Source organism: Syngnathoides biaculeatus, chromosome 21, assembly GCF_019802595.1.
Source record: "Syngnathoides biaculeatus isolate LvHL_M chromosome 21, ASM1980259v1, whole genome shotgun sequence".
In the NCBI taxonomy this organism is placed as follows: Eukaryota; Metazoa; Chordata; class Actinopteri; order Syngnathiformes; family Syngnathidae; genus Syngnathoides; species Syngnathoides biaculeatus.
This window is the reverse complement of record NC_084660.1, coordinates 987,685-1,004,223: the sequence shown is the minus strand read 5'-3', so window position 1 is coordinate 1,004,223 and position 16,539 is coordinate 987,685. Positions and strand designations below refer to the sequence as shown.

The following is a 16,539-nucleotide window of genomic DNA, read 5'->3' as shown; positions in this document are numbered from 1 at the left end:
CATGAGAGCCACTCCAAAGTGATGGGAGTGGCCACATATCCTCCCACTGTTTGGAGAATTTTAAAAAGGGTAAGCCACATTCTTGGATTAAAAACACATCGGACTTAAAAGTTTGAAGAAACAATAAAACACTTTGGGCTCTAATATTTGACTTTAAGATCCTAAAGTTTATCATTGAAACACTAAAAGGGAATGATTTGAAAAGTTAAAACATACAAGGAATCTCTGATTAAAAGCTATTGAAATGGCAGCTGATCTGGTATTTCGAGGGATCTTTGTTCTTCCTTTCCATCAGAAGTTAGGGGGTATGGGACTTTTTCAATAGTTTAACTCTTGGTTTTGGTCTTTCCTACAATCTTCGATTCATGGGGTTTCAACCCTTACAATCCCTGGTTAACAAGACAGTTGCTCTAATCACTGACTCACTTACTGCGTGGTCGAAACTTCCCTTTGTTTGGTGTGAAATGGACTCCAACCTTCAAGTTAGCCTTCACCTTGTCCGTCAGAGCTAAAATGTCATTTGGACTAGATAGGAATTGGTTTTCTGTTGGGCTTTGCTCCAATGGGGCTGGGAGGTTTGTGGGGGATTGAAAGTTCTGTTTTATCGCATTTTTCATTTGGTCCTCCGATAGTTTGGATGACACAAATAATTCTGTCTGCACATTGAGTGAGAAAGAGAGACAGAGAGATTTGTACTTGTGCATCCATCCATCCAGCCGGACTTCACCCAGAACTGGTCGCCACTCAGTCACATGGTGCATACACACACACGCACACGAACATGCACACACACACACTGCGCTTACCTCCCACGAGGCACTCACAACAAAACAGACGGTCTTCCCTCCTTGTGAGTGCACAGCCATGCTTGGCCGAAATTCACGAGCCCCATTGTCTATGTGGTGCAGGTGTTGAGCGAGTTCAGCTGTAAAATGGAAGTCTGGTCTTCTCACCCATTCAGGGCGTCTCCAAAATTGAACATCAAGGCTTACTCTGTACTTCTTCACATTCATGCATTGACTTTACAGATTACACTGTATGTCAATTTTGTCATATCATTTTGACAATATTGCATTTCTGTCCTTCCAAAAAACTCAACAGAACCTCCCACCTTTTACAGACCATTGGTCGTTCAGAAACCTGGCGGCATTTTCTTTACTTTTGAAGGATGTTTGAAAGGTCAAAAATCCCAAAAGGGAGGATGGAGCACGTCTCTGTGGTGAAATTGGTTGGCGTGTTTGGCTGTTAACCGAGAGGCTCGTGGTTTGAACCCATCCGCGGACATGTCCAGAAGTTCTCAATACAACTTATTCTGTCTTCTACAAGTTCATGAATTGGCCAACTTTATAGTTGCACTTTATGTCAATGTTGTCAAATCATTTTGACAATACTGCATTTCTGTCCCCCCCAAAAAATCAACACAACCTCCTACCGTTTGCAGAACATCAGTCGTTGACAAGCCTGTTGGCATTTACCTGGCGGTCTCCTCAATATAACAATAGAATTTACTCTGTACTGATACAAATGTATTAATTGGTCGACTTTACTGATTACAATGTATGTCTGACAATCCAGAAGCACTTTTCTTGATGTCTGTGCAATGTTGCAGAGGGGTGTCAACCAAGACACCCCCACAACTTCCAGAGCGTTTAGGAATTCCGGGCAAATCTCACGGAGCCCTGCCACCGGGAATAATTTAACCACCTCGGTGACCTCAAACACAGAGATAGGAGACCCCGTCTCAGAGAACCCAGTTCTGTTTCCCCTCGTGGAAGCGTGACAGAGGAATTGAGTAGGGTATGTCTTCAAAAGTATTCTCCCCACTGACTCATAATATCCCCGAGTCGAGGTTTACAACTGCCCCATCCTCACTGTAAACAATGTTGACAGTGCAGTGCTTCCCTCACCTGAGACGCCATATGGGTGGACCAGAATTTCCCCAAAGCCATCTTGAAGCCGTTTTCCATGGCCTCACTGAATTCCTCCCACTAGAGTTCAAGCAAGTTCTTTCCTCATCTCCACCAAAGCTGCATTCTGCTTGGCCAACCGCTGTGGCCATTTCTTCAAGTCAAGATTTTCTTCCCAACTGGAAAAAAAAAAAATCCTCCTTTTTTCGTTGTCAAATTAAAATCATTGTTTAAGTACCAGGGGTGGCAATGTGGTACACTCAGCTGGTAAAGCGTTGGCCTCATACTTTTGAGGACCTGTATGGAGTTTGAATGTTCTCCCATGCCTGTCGGGGGGTTTTTCTCCGGATACTCCGGTTTCCTCCCACATCCCAAAAACATGCAACATGAATTGGACACCCTAATTTGCCCCTCGGTGTAATTGTGAGTGCTTTTTAACCTGCTGTCCTCTGATAGGCCCCACACATCACAGACTCAAAGACAGTTTTTTCCCCTCTGGCCATCAACTCCTTGAACTTAAAACCACTAAATGTGACAGTACTGTCATGAAAAATTCTGCAACTTCACTTCTTGTTTGCTTTTGTTGGTTTTAGTAATCTTATTAAGGCCTGGATAGGGGAAATAATATTGAAAAACACACTTTGGGATTTCATTTACCCATCCACCCATCCATTTTCTTTGCCACTTGTCCTGATGAGGTTCACAGGGAGTACTGGAGCCTTTCCAGTTGTCCACAGGCAGGAGGACAGGGACACCCTCAACTGATTGCCCACCAACCGCAGGGTACCAAGAGACAACAGTCACACCCACAACCACACAGAGGGGCAATTTAGAGTGTCCAAATAATGTTGCATGTTTTTGGAATGTGGGAGGAAACCCACACAGGGACGGTGAGAACATGCAAACGCCATAATGGTGGGTTGGGGATTGAACTTGAGACCTCAGAACTGCTGAGGCCAACCGTTTACTCGCTGATGGACCGGCCCGCCACCAGACAGGTTTGATTCTTGTATTTTTGGTCCAATATGGCTCTTTCGCCATTGGGTTGCTGACACCTGTTCTAAATAATACATCATTGCTTTTTGGCATGTCCATATGTGACTCGTTAATTTAGATCATAAATCAGAACGTACATCTGCAACTTTGGCTTGTTGGCTGGTCCTCTTTCTTGGCCTTTTGGCTAAGATCAAGTGTCGTACCAACATTTACCAGGTGCAGTGGCCAAGTGGTAAGGCGTCAGTCTCGTAAACTGAAGAGCATGGGTTCGACCCCCATCTGTACCTTTGGAAAAATGCTGAAGTGATTTGATCTCTGATGATCAGTGCCATGCTCAGCTTTTGGGATGACTGAAGGCACAGAATGTGTTCCGAAAATAGATGGAGGTGGATCTGCTCCCCAAGAACATCTGGAAGCCTACTCAAGGCTGACACTGTTGTATGACCGTACTGACTGAAAATATCCCCATATACAATTAGTCATCCATGTACATGGCCTGGTACGTATGTATTTTAGAAATGGATGATTTTAACATTTTATGCACGGATCTTTTATCAGTTAATAGGAAAAAAAACTGCGTACAATTAAACATGGATCCCATAGACACTTTTACCTGTGGACGTCATTACTTGACATATTTGGCGTATAATCAGGAATTGCTTTGGATGAGAATATTGAACCGATTTACTGCACAATACTAAAACACACTGGACTTGACTGACTGGTATGGGCAAGGCCTTTGGGTCAAAACTCAATAGAGAAAAGACCCAAGCCCAATTTTATGGACCATGGACTCAAGCAGAGAAGACTAGACTGCCTTTGACGGTGGTACAGATGGACCAAAAATCCTCGGCATCAAGTTTTGGTCAGGATGGTGGAGGAAAACAAACTGGAGCGACGTGATAGGGAGAGTTAGGAAAAGACTCAGGTTCTGGGGACTGAGCCGGTGGCATTTGAAGAAAAGTACTAATTATAAAAGCAGGGATTTTAACTGTGGCTTTTATTGATTGGTTCTTTTTTTGTTGCTTTTAGATCTGGACCGAGACATCTTTTACTTCCTCTCGGGCTCCAAGTGGGAAAGACTCAGGAGGAAGGTCACAGCCACAAAGAAGAGTTGTCTGTGCCCACCTGAAGAGGGAAAAGGAGCTCCACAGCAAAGGTCTTGGCAGGAAGGAGCAAAGAAATGAACGTCGGCGACGGTCGCTGCGGCACCCGCGGCAGGATCCTGGACCATGGTGTTTGGGAGTGTGGGATGAGGCCCACTTTAGTAAATCATCATTAGAATTAGGAAAATTAGCTCATTAGAAGAAAATGAAGATTTTAGTGGCGGTTCAGTGCCTTGTTTTTTTTAAAGCTTGGACAGTATAAAATGGGATTTTGGCTTGAACACTTGGAGGATGGATCACTATTCACACTTTTCCAGAACAACCCATTCATTGTGAAAAGTGGATTTCACTAGAAGCACACAAACTTTTATCAGGCCCCAGTGAGAATTGAACTCACGACCCCTGGTTTACAAGACCAATGCTCTAACCACTGAGCTATGGAGCCTTGCTGAGCATAGGAATCCACACCAAGAAGTTATTGTTTTAAGGAGTGCAGACCCTTTCTGACACGGTCCGTCACCTTACACTTCCCCCTTACTAACCATTGCCACTTCCTGGTCCTTCACACTTGCCTCTTCTACTCTTCCTTCTCTCTCATTTTCTTTTTTCACAAGTCTCTCTCTGTCTGGGATGCTCAGAACTACTTCATCTGTTCCTTCCAGAATCAGATTTTCTCGTTCATCTCTAGGTCACATCCGACCTGTTGGCATGCCGCTTACCACATTATACATAACACCCTCAATTTAAATTTCAACCTCATCACTCGATCTTTTACTCTTTTCACTTCAAGACATTCTTAGCCAGCTCTTCCTTAAAATAATCCCGACTCCATTTCTCTTCCCCTCTACTCCATGGTGGAATATTTTACACCAAGGTGACCAAGGTGGGCATTGCTGACTGTCTCCTCATTAGCATAGTGGACAGTGTCTCTTGCCTGTCACGCAAAGACCAGGTTTTGATTCCCTATTGGGGACTTGGTTACTTGGGGTGCTTTGTGGCAAAATAAAAAAGCCCATCACCCAATTTTCCAAATGGGGACCTTTCTGTAGTTGTCAAACATAACCTCAACCACACTGAAACCTTTTCTGTCATCCTGTCTGTTCGGAGGACCAGCAAATTGCCTGCTTACCTGCATGCCGAATCCATCCACCATCTATCCGTTTTCTGAGCCGCTTATCCTCATGGGGCTCGTCGGAGTGCTGGAGCCTCTCCCAGCTGTTGGCCTCACAGTACTGAGATCCCGGTTCCAACCACAAACCCACCTGAGTGGAGTTGCTTGTCTCACGTGCCTGTGTGAGTTTTCTCCCGGCACTCTGGTTTCCTCCTACGTTCCAAAACCATGCAACATTAATTGGACACTAAAGTGCCCATAAGTGTGATTGTGAGTGCAACTCTTGTCTGTCTCCATGTTCCCTGTGATTGGCTGGCAACCAGTTCTGGGTGTACTCTGCCTCCTGCATGTTGACAGGTCGGATAAGCTCCAGCACTCCCCGCGAACCTCGGGAGGATAAGCCGTGAAGAAAATGGATGGATGGATGGATGGATAGAATATCTGCTTGCACATGTATGTTGATCCAAGAGGGCCATACTCCAAACACATGTTCTTCAAGTTCCTATAATGTGGATGAGCATTCCATGTTTCAAACAATTTTCTGGGGTGGTGGGAGGCTTTCAATTTTGCTCCATTTTTGCCTATGAGCAGTTGGGCTTTCTGTCGAGCGACTCTTTCCACTCACAACTCTGCTGAAGATGTAGCATGCCTTCCCTGGAAATATCTTTCCACGTCATTCTTTCAACAACTGGACAACTTGTCATTGCAAAGCAGACGTTGTCATGACCAATTGGAACGGAGGTCGGACCCAAATGCAGGGTCGGGAGACGGAAGGTAGTTCGGGAAAAGCGTTTTATTGTTCCACGGATGGGGGGGATTGGGCAGGCAGTCAGGTGCAGGTGCGCAGCGGGTGTTGGGACGTCGGGGCGTAGAGGGCAGGTCAGGGGCAGGATGGCTGGAGTCGGTACACGAGAGATCGATCAAGGAAGGCAGAAGTGTCAAAGGCGTCAGGTTTACGGGTTCGGTCGGAGAACAGGCGGTGGTCGGTTACACACGGGTTGACGATCAGGGAGGTGTGTGCCTCCCAATTAGCGCGACAACCCGGACGCCAAGCACCAGGATACCCACGGGGGGATCATTCTGAGGCTGAGCTGTTAAAGGGTTATTCTATGCCAAAATACTCCCTCAATAAAGTTACAAATGTACTGGTACTCCCAAATGTTACATTGTTACTGCGAAAGCAAATCACATGAATTGAAGGTTCCCTTTTGTGGTGTGAAAGACGCTAAAATGGATTGAAATGCTCCCATATGTACCAGAAATAATTCTTAAAAGGTAAAAAAAAGAACAACGACCGTGTCAGAAGGGGGATTTGAACCCACACCTCCATTTGGAGACAAGAATACCCGTTAACCAGAAGGAGCTCAGCCCTTGAGTCTGCCGCCTTAGACCGCTCGGCCATCCTGACACTGATTACTTCAGACCCTACCTGGACTGGAGTCATGTACTCAACGAAAGTACATTTGGTGCCATAAGATCAGATATGAACACTTCATCCACTCAGGAAACGGGTCGCAAGTCCGATCATCATTGCAATATCGACATTAGAAGGACAACTGACAAATTTGAATTTATTGTTTATTTGTCTTTTATTAAGAGTGTTTCTCTGCAAAGTTTTTAAAAAAAGTTATTGGTTTTGATTATATTTTTCTGGTTTGGCTTCTCATGGATCTTGGGTGAAAATTTGAGTCAGGCAGAGGAAAGTTTTAAAGGGGGGTGAAAAACAAAGTGGAGAGACACTGAAAAGATGACGAAATTATAAAGAATGAGAAGATGACAAAAGACTGTACACGAGTTGCAGTAAAGTTAAAGACATTGTAGATTACAATGACATTGTAAAGTCTGGTGACAGTGATTAAATTCGAGTGTTGTACGGGGTAGTCGTACTCCACCCTGTGAAGGAAGGACAGGAAAATATAGGACAGGACTGGACAGGACAAGAACCAGGTACTTGTCGGTCTTGAAACCAAAGATTCCAAATTCCATAAGCAGTTGGAGCTGATAACCCCAACCCAAAGTTTCCTGGACCTCTTTAAAGTATTACCCCCACTACTGTGGTCTTTTTTTGACATGATAAATTACTCCACAACTAAATTTGGCTTGAGCAGTCGTGCACTCCGTAGCACCACCCCCTCCATTCCCCCACCGTTTCGTCTCCACCAGAGGTCAACCACAAAAACACCAGCACTGGTTTTTGGCTGACACTCCATGTTCCCAAAGTTTCCCCAATCCTGGACGTACTCCCAATTCTTCCATGTTCCAAGACCAAGAGTATCCTATTAGGAACTTTGAATGGAACTAGTAATTCTAAGACAATCATTGGTGTTTCCACCACTGAAACTATTTACTAAATTAAATTTTTGGGGATTTCATCCATGTCCAAATGAAGACACTGCAATTGGGGGTCGTACTTTTGAGAGATTCAGTGCTTCATGAAGTTTCATCAAATTGGCTGAAACACTTCATTGCTTCTTGAAGCTCCAAGCAAGTTGCTGAAAAGCTTCATTGTTTCACAAAGACTCATTTGGTCATCAGTACTTTTTTTCCCCCCATGAACATCGATGCACATAAAGTTTGGATTCAACATTTTACCCACCAAAGGAAACACACGTTCTTTCCAGTGAAAGAATGACTCTGGTGGGAATCAAACTTACACCCTTTGAATTCCTACACTGTTAATCTAAAAGTCCAACTCACTGTCATTTGCGCCACAGAGAAATATATCCATGAATGATCTGTGTCTGTATGTTTATTTTAATGGGAGGCTTCTTTTTTTTTTTTCCCTAATGGACTCTCATATTCTTTTTTTTTTTTTTTAAAGGCTTCCTCAGCCTCCAGGTATTGATGACAGCGTTGTTCTCCTGAGTATCTGTCCATGGTCACAAAAAGCCAAATGTAAATGTCTCAAAACCATACCATGATAATTTTTTTCTGTGGCGTGATATTATAGCGTTGACTATGAGGATTGCGACTCCAAGTGGATTCTCATCATAATAATACCTACAACGTACATGCACATTTTGACGACCTTAACATGAATTTTTATCCAATTTTTCAATGGAATAATCAAATGCTGTGGGACAGAAACGCTGCAATGAGGTCAATCCACGAACAAGATGCTCTCATACTCACACACATTGAGGCCAACGTTCTAACCAGATGATCCACCGTGTCACCATCATCAGACTATTTTCATTTTCCTTTGTAAAAAAAATGTATTTTTTTTGTTGCCCCTCTTTTTTTATTTACACATGAAAAATACTTTTTAGATTGGCCAGCAACCAGTTTCATTGAATTATTTCTCTATCTACTACACACATGGACGAGCCACCGAAGACTTAACACATGAAGATTAGATACAAGACCTAATGAACAAACGAGGTGCAGGTGAGTGGCATGACCACATCCCTGACAAACACGATTGGTTGAAATGGTTGACGATGCAAGATCACAGATATTTGTTTTTTTATGGGTTTTTTGTCCAAATTTTGGTTTGCATGCTTTAATTGGTATTACTACTGTACTGAAATTAGCATATGTGTTCAAAGACTTTTTTTCCTCTTCATCTTTTCTGTGAAGCTAAACTATTGAAAAGTGCCTTTTTCTTTGTGATGATCATTATGGTTTTCCAGTAGTCACAGATGGTACAGTGGTACAGATGCCTTAGTTTGGTGTAGGCAGCGTGGGTTCGATTCCCGCTCATTGATGGCGTCAATATCTGCCCTCTGACTCCCTGCTGACCAGTTCAGGATAGAGTCTGGCTGTCACCTGAAGCTGGCTCGGATAGGCTGCAGCTTTCCTGTGGCCCTTGTGAGGATGAGTGGCTTGGATGATGGATGTAATTATATCTGTTGTGGAAAAGAATAGTACTTGTCTTTACTCTGTTAACCAAGCAGGGTTCCAGGTATCTGAAATTATGACCATCTTTTTTCAATGTTTTAAATTGTGTGCTCCCTCACACAAACAAACAACCTGTTCAGCTAAGTCTTGTGTTGTATGGCACTGAAATGGCTCCCATGATTGGAGGCTGAAGTGGATCTGTGAGTCAGTAGCCATGCTAATCTCCGATTTCTCTCTTCAACAGGTGTCACACAACAGTTGAAGGGCTGAAAGCACTGGTATAGATTTTTGTTTCAGGACACAAGATTTCAACATCACCGAGGCATTTTTTTTAATCAAACCCTTCAAAGTCTGCCACTTGATATGATGAAGCATTCGTCTCTGGATTTTTTTTAACCGCATCGGCTTTTGTCATGGTCCTGCCTTCCAGCCCTGGCTGGGGTGTCCCAGCACACCGGCGCCTCATCCTGGATGATTAACCCCGGTATTTATCGGACCCAGTGGGCGACTGGTCTTCGGCAGATCGTTACCTCGCATGCCTCATTCCCGTACTTCTGTACTCCTGACGCCAACCTCCCATGTCTCCCGACTGACACTGTAAACCTGCCGTGACTGATCCTGTTGCTTGTTTGGACTGACTCCCCGGTTACTGACGCTGGAACTAATAAAGGCTCACTCCTGTCCGCTTGCCTGTCACCTGAGTCGTGCATTTGGGTCCCCCCTCGAGTCTCGTTCTTGACACTTTTCTGTCTTATTTATCAAAGTGACACAGCTGAGCTGTGTGGCAGGAAAAATCCAGGCACTCTTCCATCTCAATTGTGCTTTTTTTTTTCCCTTCTCTCCCTAACAGCTGCACACCGTGGGCAGTCCCGTCTCACTGAGCCATCGACCCACATGCACACACACACACTGATCTTGTTGTGAAAAAAAAAACGTAATAAACTCAAGCAAAACATGCAAATACTGGATTCAACGCAAGCAACACTGACTCGCAACTACCGTGGTGAACGCAAGCAAAGTGCGCGCGTAAACAGAACGTGGATATGCTTCGTGCCTTCACGAGAGACGCACAAAAGGAGGCAAAGAGCCAAATGGAACTCGAGAGCCGCGGATTGGCCACCCCTGTTTTAGACAGACCACTTTAGATGATATAAAGCCAGAACAAGGAAAGAAAAGCCCCCAAAGTTTTTTTTTTTTTTTTTTTTTATGTACACATCAAGAATACAGCAATGCAGTGTGGGTTAATTCTCAAGACTGAGTCTGAATCGGTGATAAATCGGTCACGGAAGGTGAGGACTGACTTCACTGAAGGATTTTAAAGACTTATCTGAAATCATAGTTCCAATAAAAAGAGAGAACTTTCACCTATGTCACGAGTCCGGACTGTGTGCAGGTTGAAACCGCTGAACTGGTGACTTCACGAAGAAAGTGCCCACTCCCCCAAAATTAAGAAACCAACAGATTTGCTTGTTAAAAAGCTGGTTAAAATTTCCATTGGGAGTGAAAATATTTTCTCGCTCTTTGTATCAAAATTAGTGTGGTGTGCTGTGTGTGTTTGTGCACCAGGTGAATCGTTCATCATCATCATCATGTTTTTACCTCAAGGAAGAAGAACGCGAAGCAGGACAAATCACGGAGACCACCATATTGTTAAAAAAAATGTGCATACACAAAGTCTTGCAGGCAGGTTGTCGTGGCCGAGTGGTTAAGGCGATGGACTAGAAATCCATTGGGATCTCCCCGCGCAGGTTCGAATCCTGCCGACAACGAACATGTAGTCTTTTGTAGCACTGCGGCAGAGCGTGGAGATGGAGGTTGGCAAGAGATAAGAGTCAAATATACTTTGACAAATTGGAAACCAGCACAACGGCACCAACGCAATCGCAATATTCACCCACCAGAGCTCTGCCGATCAAATGTCTGTACATTTGATTATTCCATCGAAAATTGGATAAAAATTGATGTTGAATTTGTCAACAAAATGTGCATGTACATCGTAGGTATTATTACGATTAAACTCCACTTGGAGTTGCAATCCTCAACACTATAATATCAGTCATCCGTGACCAAGTGTGAAAGGTACTTCTACGACGTGACACGGTAGATCGTCTGCTTAGAGCAGTGGACTCACAGTTCTGAAGATGGGGGTTCAAACCTCGATCTCACCCGTGTGAGGTTTGCATGTTTTCCCCGTGCCTACGTTGGTGTTTTTCCGGCCATTCTGGTTTCCTCCCACATCCCGATAACATGCAACATTAATTGGAGACTCTAAATTGCAACTGTTGTCTGTCTCCATGTGCCCTGCGATTGACTGGCAACCAGTTCAGGATGTACCCCGTCTCCTGCCCGTAGACAGCTGGGATAGGCACCAGCACTCCTGGCGACCTTCGTGAGGATAAGCGGCAAAGATAATGAATGGATGGAAATTATGCTATGGCTTGCTCCACATAAACTCTATAGTACGTCCATGTCGAACCTCTTGAGACTTTCATACAGTACCACCAGAAAGATTTCACACCCCTTCACATTTTGCTGCGAGATTTCATCAAAAGCTGTTTTGAAGTTTATCTTGAAAAAAAAAAAATCTTCATAAAATATAAAGGCAGTCGTGTTTTCAGACATTTGTCTCAATTTATAAATCAGGTAAATATTCAAACATAATGCGCAAATCAGTATTTACACCGTTTGCAATGCCACTCAAACTTGAGCTCAGGTGCATCAGATTTCCACTGATGATCCTTGAGGTCCTTCTCCAACTTGAATGGAGGCCACCTGTGGTCACTTCACTTGACTGAACATCATTTGGAAAGGCACACAGTTGTCTAGAGAAGATGCGGCTAAGGATAAGCGGCTCAGAAGACGGATGGATGGATCTTCAGCATCTGGCTGCGTTTTTCTGAGAAACCACCTGATGACCCTGTCGGGGAAACAAATTCATGACTTCTCTTTTTTTCTTCAAGTGGTAGAGTGAATTCCTTCATTCACTCTTGGCATTATTTGCCTTTGGTCGACTGGTGTTTTTTTTAACGTGTTCGGTGAGGAATCAGAATAGAAACAGGACGACCAAAGTCAATTTCGTGTTTTGCCACACATCAAGGGAGAACGCCGGAACACACGAATCTGGAAATACTTCCAGTTTTTTTCAAAAGCACTCGTCCCACATCCCACTGACAGCCACATCTCTTGGAACGTGTCAGGGGCGTGGCCAGGCCGCAGCTCCTCACCTGCGCCTCATTGTCGATAATAGATCCTTTTCACGTGATGTCATGTTTGTTACCACGCCCACTGGGCGGCAAAAGTACAATACAAACTGGTGTGGTGTTTTGTGATCTTTTTGTGAATATTGGCTTGCTTATAAGCATCTTATGGCCTTTTCATCGTGGTTCTTTCATTGTGTGGCTTCTTGTTGCAAGAGCAGACAGAAAAAAGGTTATGACACTCCAGGCGTTGTTACCTTTTGCTGGGCATTCAGCTAATTTACTGGGTATCCTCACACTGGTTACATATCTCTATGGAGGTCTTTGGGCTGTCATATCCTACGAGCAGCCGCAGTGAACCTTTGCCTTCCAGGTTTGCGGTGGATAACGTGAACCTCGTGCGCTGTCGCGAGCCATAGCCTTTGCGTGGCACTTTGCTAACTCTTGAGAGCGGGCTATGCCGATCGCTGTTTTCGAGCGAAAAGTATGCGGCCTCTGACCATCTCATCGCTGTTTGTGTCGTGACAGTCCTTTAATTCAGCAGCCTGAGTTCTGTCACAAAGTGCTCACATGACTCCCAGTTACCTTGCGTCTTCTCGTGAAACTTATATCTCGCAAATATGGGCTTTGCTTTCGTAATCAGAATTTTTTTGGTCACAACGTTTTCGCAACTTATCTTCATCTCTGTCAGTGTCCCATGGAATTGCTGACATCCCGTCCGTTTTCGCCGATCCCACACAGGAGGAAACTGCACTTTCCTCTTTCCGCTCTGTTTTAAGCGGGTCTCGTGAACAAGAGTTTCGGCATGTTGCTTGAATCTCTGTCACGCATCTGGTAAATTGGTGAGTGGAACACCGAACGCCTCCCATCGTCTTCATTTGTTTTTTCTTCGCTGTGAGTCGTAGTTATGCTTCCGTCACTCTGACGCCATGTTATGATCTTGCTGTTGTGTTATTGAATAACGTAGACCTGAGTCCAACTCTAATTGTTAACATGGTTGATATTTATGTCGCCCCCCCTCCCCAACCTCTCCCACTGACATCGACACAATGCTCTCGAGTTTCATATGTGGCCATAATATGTAGACATGATCTTGCCATCCAAAACAAACAAACACGTGGTCAGCGTGACGTCAGTGAAAAGTATTCGGAACGACATGTAAGCCTTGTGGTTTGCCTTGTCAGTTGTGCTTGAGACTGTTTCTGAAGTAAAATTACAATGTTTGTTTGTGTTCATTTTTTTTTCTCTTCATCTTTTCTGTGAAGCTAAAGTATTGAAAAAATATCTTTTTGATGATCTTATTATTTGTGATGCCAGAGAAGTGGAAAAGAAATTATTTCTCTTTAATCACGGATCAGATGTCAACTGGGGTGACTGATGGCTTGATAATCGATTGGTTGCTTGTGTCGGTCCTTGACAGACGTGCGCGGGGTCCTCTTCTCAGCGCACTTGTGTCCAAAAGAGGACATCGCCAGTGAATTCAATTCTCATGACGTGTTTCTTCTGCAGAGGAGCGCACACATCATTGTGTGTCATGATGCAAGCTGTTTGGTTAGTGTACTCCCTCGTACAGCTTCGTGTGCCACTTTAGTCATTCTTGTTTTGTTCAGTTACACATTTTGCCTCAGTTATCGGACCTCGTTTCCGGATTGTGGGACTTTGCCTTTTGCCACGTGTTTTTTGAGCTTCTGCCTTTTTGGACTGCTTCCCTGTGTACGACCTCTGAAAGAATCAAATTACCCTCAAAAATCAGGTCCCCTGTGTTACCCCTTGCTGCACTGATCGTGACAGGAGGGTTCATTGTTATGAAGATAATTCAAGTTTTCAGTTAATAGATTTTACATTGTTATAGAAAGTTATTGTCCATGGTTTTTATTTCTTTCACATTCCAACATTTGTTATTCAGGTAAAAAAAAAAAATATCTGAACTAAAACGCTCAACATCTCATTGCGTTTTTATGTTTTATCATCAATTGTACTGTAACTTACATGCAAGCAGTAAAATGACAAACACAAATCCAGGCTGACATTTTGAGCTCAGCTGTTGTGAAGGTGAAAATCAATACCAAAATACTCCTTAAATAAAACTACCAAATGTACTCCCTAATATTATAGTATTTCTGCTAAAGCAAATAATATGGATTAGAGGTACCTTTTTGCGGCGTGAAAGACCCTAAAATGTAGTCAAATGATCCCATTTGTTCCCCTTAATTGGGGAATTTCCAATCTCTGGTTCCCTTGACATATGTGGCACAATGGACAGTGCATGACTCCAGGATTACTAAAGAAGTAATCCCCAAAGGTTGTGGTTCAAGTCCCACCAGTGTCTTTCTTTCCATGGCCAAATGAAGCACTGAAACTTTGTGGAGTTATCTGTCCATTCGGAATACTTGTGTCTGGAGTCTTTTAAAAGGGTCAAGCAGGGGTGCGTAATCCGTCGATCGCCAGGATGGCCTGCCAAAAAAAACAGCAATGATCTCTTAACATAATTACAAATGTTGCCAGTACTTACAGAGATCAATGTGTTTTATCATGAGAGCATCCACCACGCCGCTGCTTTTACTTAGCAACACAGTATGGGGGCAACGTCGCGCAAAGACGAGCTAGACATGCTGCTGGTGTTTTACTTTCGATATAACGGAGAAACTTAAAAAGAAAAAGTGATTGAAGATGCAATTGCTGTCAGAGTATGTGAATAAGCGAAGAACAAGTGGTTAAACTGGACGAGATTTTTCTGTTTCGAGTGGGAAAGGTATGGTCTGAAGCCAGCCCAAAGTAGAAAGTGCAGGATGAGATGGTGTGGTAATCAACCGCCTGATTCTAGGATTGAAAGCAAAGACAATACAGCGCACAAAAAGCAAATCCTGCATTTTAAATACAGGAGGCAACATAACATTAACCTTAAAACTGTTTGGGAGCATCATTCAGCTTTCAACATGTCTCACTAAAAGATATTCTGCAATCACATAATTCAGTTTTATGTCAAGAAAACAGACGGGATATCATTGTGGGTTTAAAAAAATGAAAAAAATGGAAGCAACCTTTCAAATATTCAGTTCATAGTTTGCTTGGGTGCCCTGCGATTAGCTGGAAATCATTTCAGGGCGTAAACGGCCTACTGCACGTTGACGGCTTGGATAGGCGCCGGCACTCACCACGACCCTTGTGAGGAATGATAGGCAGCTAAGCAGATGGATGGATGGATAGTTGGCTTGGTTTGGTTAGCAATGCATTTTTGGTTGGCTTTCACTGTGGCGACAGTGGGACACGAGGAGAGAAAAAAATGTGGCAGCGGACAGCATGAAGCCAACTAAATTCATGCGCAATTCAAAGAGGTTCCACCCCAGTCATGCTGATAAAACGATGGATTATTTTCAGCGAAAGTCTCGAATTATGCTAACAATCATCCCGCCTTGTGAAAGCCACTTCAGTAAACGAGTGAGGACTGTTAGCATCATACAAGTAGCGTACCAAATTGCTTCATGTGGGCAAAAAAACTCCAATCATAGCAGATATATTATTGTTTTAAAGTGTTTTTTATTTTGTGCTCCTGAGTTAATGTTGCTGAACAAGATTTGAAGTTTTATTATTTATTGAGTTTTATTTTCACAATCAAAGTGCAATAAGTCGGTCAAAATGTTTATTTCAGGCAAATTGATGGTTGGAAAATATTTTCTGTACAGACTGCCGATGTTCATAAAGTTGTTCTCTGTTGTAATTGAACCATGTTTTCGCATTCATTTTTCGTTTTCTTTAATGTTAATAAGGATACAATGTCTTGCAGAGCTTTACTTATAACATTTTATACTCAAATGATAATATGTATAGTCATGCGGAGAGTTACAGGTACTGTTTGTGGTGTGAAATAGCTGCTAAACTGTTCTGGAAATGCTCCCGTATGTACCAGAAATGCTTCTTGAAGTCAAACAACACCCAAATCGTAAAGGTATTTTTGATCGTCAATATTATTTTGTTTTTCTTTCATCTGTTATGATTTGGAGTTGGGGTCAATTTCCACCACTTTCCAAGAGATCTGTCTGTGATAAGAGTTTTGACAAAAACTTGAGGGGTTTTCCAGATGAGTCTATTCCAGCGCTCAATCTTGATGTTTGGAGCCTCCAAGCAAGGACCTGAATGGTGTTGATGAATTACTCTGACTTCCACACTGAACACTTCAAACACCGCACGTGACCAAAGAAGTCACGTCAACAGTGAAATGAATCCATTCAAGACCATCTGAAGATCCATCCATCGGAAACTATTGACTCCACTGACTTTTTTTTAGAATGGAAGCAGTGAGATACGATTGGACAGCTCCATCTTAAAGACATCAGCCTCAAGTGAGAATCACTGTTGACTCAATCACAACAATACTGAATTTA

General features: G+C 43.3%; 2 long non-coding RNA genes and 3 other non-coding genes across 10 annotated transcripts in view; 3 read left to right on the top strand and 2 right to left on the bottom strand.

Moving 5' to 3' along the window:
- LOC133494396 (uncharacterized) overlaps window positions 1–16,539 on the top strand; it is a 322,682-nt gene that overhangs the window by 38,514 nt on the left and 267,629 nt on the right. The gene's annotated exons all lie outside the window — the stretch shown is intronic.
- Window positions 1–16,539, bottom strand: part of LOC133494398 (uncharacterized) — an 86,795-nt gene that overhangs the window by 49,587 nt on the left and 20,669 nt on the right. The gene's annotated exons all lie outside the window — the stretch shown is intronic.
- Window positions 3,119–3,190, top strand: trnat-cgu (transfer RNA threonine (anticodon CGU)). Its single transcript has one exon. It is a non-coding gene; the product is annotated as a tRNA-Thr (tRNA).
- Window positions 4,382–4,454, bottom strand: trnat-ugu (transfer RNA threonine (anticodon UGU)). The gene has a single exon. It is a non-coding gene; the product is annotated as a tRNA-Thr (tRNA).
- Window positions 10,648–10,729, top strand: trnas-aga (transfer RNA serine (anticodon AGA)). Its single transcript has one exon. It is a non-coding gene; the product is annotated as a tRNA-Ser (tRNA).